We start from the raw sequence: 2,832 nt of genomic DNA, 5'->3' as shown, positions 1-2,832 counted from the left end.
AATTCAGATATAATTGTTTATTTAGAAATATGAAATATTCCAAGTATATATTGTGATATCATGTGAAATCGTGGATAACAAGTGTATGGCAAGTATGTTTAATTGGTTGCAAATCCATTAGTTTAATGCATGAGCTTCTCTCTGTGTATGTGTGTGCACATATGTGTAAATGTAATAGGAAAAGGTATTAAGAGAAAGACAAGATTCTAAAAACACTTTAACTCCTCTATCCAACAAATTGAGCATGTTTTCTCCCTGCTGTGCTGATCATTGGAAATTCAATAGTGAGCCAAAGGAGGTGTGGCTTCTTCACTGAAGAAGTTTCAGTGCAGTGGGAAACCCTGAGTTTAATCACACCAGCACTTGAGTAAGTTCTGCGGCAGCTTGTACAGTATAGGAAGGATGTTGCCAACAGATTTCACACATTTAACTTTCCTCCTATAAACAACAGGAAGCTACTGCACAATTCCACTTCAGAACTCTAACTGCTTTCTGTTGGGAAGAGAAGCAACTTGAACAGACTATATCTTGGAAAAGGAAAATCACTAAGTTGTGTTTAAACACAACCAGTATATAACATGTATGGGAAGGGGCAAGCCTAGATAAGAAACATTGCTAAGTGTTACTATCATGTATAAGAAAATAAAAGAAAAAAATTTAAAACATTAGGAATCCTTGGATATAGGTTCCATTGGCTGTGAGGAAAATGAAATACAGGATAACAGACAGGTAATTTACAGGAACAAGTTGCTTCCATCCACTGATATCTATTTAAGAAGAGTCCATAAAATATTTAATTTTTATATCAATCTAACTATAATTCTCATCAGAATTGCAAATACTAAAGTTTAATACTTAAATGATCTCAAAAGGGTTCCATATATTCACTTCATGTGAAAGTCATCTCCAATATTAAAAAAAGATTTTGGTGAAACATTATGGATATTTTTTTTTCTGGACTGTCAAATTTATTTCTATATTTATTAAAGAATATACAAAGATGTAAACAAGAAATGTAGGAGAGAAGCTGCAGTGATTTGCTTTATAAATAACTTTTTAAAAACCAAATAACAGTTAAGGACTTTGAGCAGCCCAAGAGCAAAGCTGCACCGGAGAGCGCTTGGTCTTTGTGCCGCGCAGGGCTGATGAGAGAGAGAACACTTCCCTCCCCTACACATCAGGGAGGCTCAGGCTGCCTGCCCGGCCCAACCCACTGCTCGACTTGTAATCAAATCATGTGCCTGGTTCGAAGAGTAATTAACGCGAAGCCCTAAGCACAAATTAGCCACACGGGGTTGTTAATCACGGACAGCCGACCAGCATCAAGGCTAACTTGGCCTTTCAAATGCTTTTTGGAAAGCAGTTGTCAAACTCTCTTGGGCAAAGCCCACGAAGTCTGGAAACCTGAAGACACCAAACCTCACTCAGCAGACAGAAGGAGCGAGGTGTCAGAAGTTGTGACTGACGCGGGCATCCTTGGGGACAGCGATGCCAAGACTCGGCCCAGCTCACATCCTGCTGCTCTGCACACACCTCAATGTCTGGCAGCAGGTGGTGTCTGTCTTCCTTGGTGACTCATGCTGAACATCTTCCTGTCGGGCCTGTTCCCGATCTCCTCCACCAGGGCCAGTGGCCTCCCTTTGGGGACTGGGATGGTCCTAAAGACCACAGTTCCTGGCAAGGACAGTGTCTGGCGAACAGCCTAGGTGAAGGGCTGGCTGAAGAGCTCCACCATCCCGATCTCATCAATGACAGATACTTTCTTCCTTGGGTCACTACTGGAACATGCATTCTTCAGGACAGAAATGCCAACTGCTCAAAAGAAGTCAGTTCGACTACATACTGCCCGATTGTGTAATCAGGCCTCCCGGGCTGAGGTTGTGGGCTGACTCTGTACAGTGACCCCTGAGCACCAGGCCCGGTGATCACATCACATCCTGTCCTCCTCCCTCCCTGCCTGACTTCTTTTGTGTAAAATCCATCCACAGGCGCCCCATAGGACTGCAGACGCTCACTGGTTTTCTGAATCGAAGTGTTTTTTCCAACCCCTGAAAAACACGTGCGACACCTTGCGAAGGAGGGTCACGGTCCTTGTGGATGCCGGATCAAGCCCTTACAGATCTTGAGCTGAGAAATTATCCAGGCCTGAGGGAGACAAATATCAGCATCAGCGATGTGAGGTGTGACCATAGAAACATCAGGTTGCTGGGAAGTCAAGGTGAAGCAGCTAGCCAAGAAATGAGGCATCTTCTAAAACCCGAAACGGCTTAAGGAGTTAACTCTTCCCTTAGAGAAGAAATTAGCCATCTTGGAACCTTAACTAAAACTTAGTGAGAATGTTGGGATTCTGCCTTCTGCAAATATAAAGCAATATATACATATGTACATTTATACTAATTTATAACAGCAGGAATGGGAAAGTAAGACAGAAGATGTTTATGCATGTGTGAGTCTGAGAACAGATCTATTAACTAAGTACATGAGGAGTTTACTCACAGATGAGTATGCCTAAACCCTCCAGCAAACCCACATTGTAAATTTTGTCACTTAACTTAAATTATGAATTTATGATGTTGAAATTCTACCAACTTCTTTGACATTAAAGCAAATCTTTTAGGTTCATTTTTCTGAAACCTCCTTTCTGTAAAAAGAAAAAATAGTTAAAATCAGGAGCATTAACATTACTCTAAAAGATTAAAGAATTTAATCTTTTAAAGAATTTTACAATGAGTTATCAAAATAAATAGCAAGTAATTACATTAGAAACACTAATTACTGCAAAATCATTGCTGTCAATCTCCCTCAAAATATTTACTCTTACTTCAAACTTAT

The 2,832-nt window shown here is 40.6% G+C and overlaps 1 pseudogene; it reads right to left on the bottom strand.

The window, feature by feature from the left end:
• Positions 1-1,341: 1,341 nt before the first annotated feature.
• Positions 1,342-2,247, bottom strand: LOC101569142 (annotated as a pseudogene).
• Positions 2,248-2,832: the final 585 nt, after the last annotated feature.

The sequence above is a fragment of the Octodon degus genome, unplaced genomic scaffold (assembly GCF_000260255.1).
Source record: "Octodon degus isolate 3935 unplaced genomic scaffold, OctDeg1.0 scaffold00013, whole genome shotgun sequence".
Taxonomy (NCBI): Eukaryota; Metazoa; Chordata; class Mammalia; order Rodentia; family Octodontidae; genus Octodon; species Octodon degus.
This window is presented reverse-complemented; position numbering and strand designations above follow the sequence as displayed.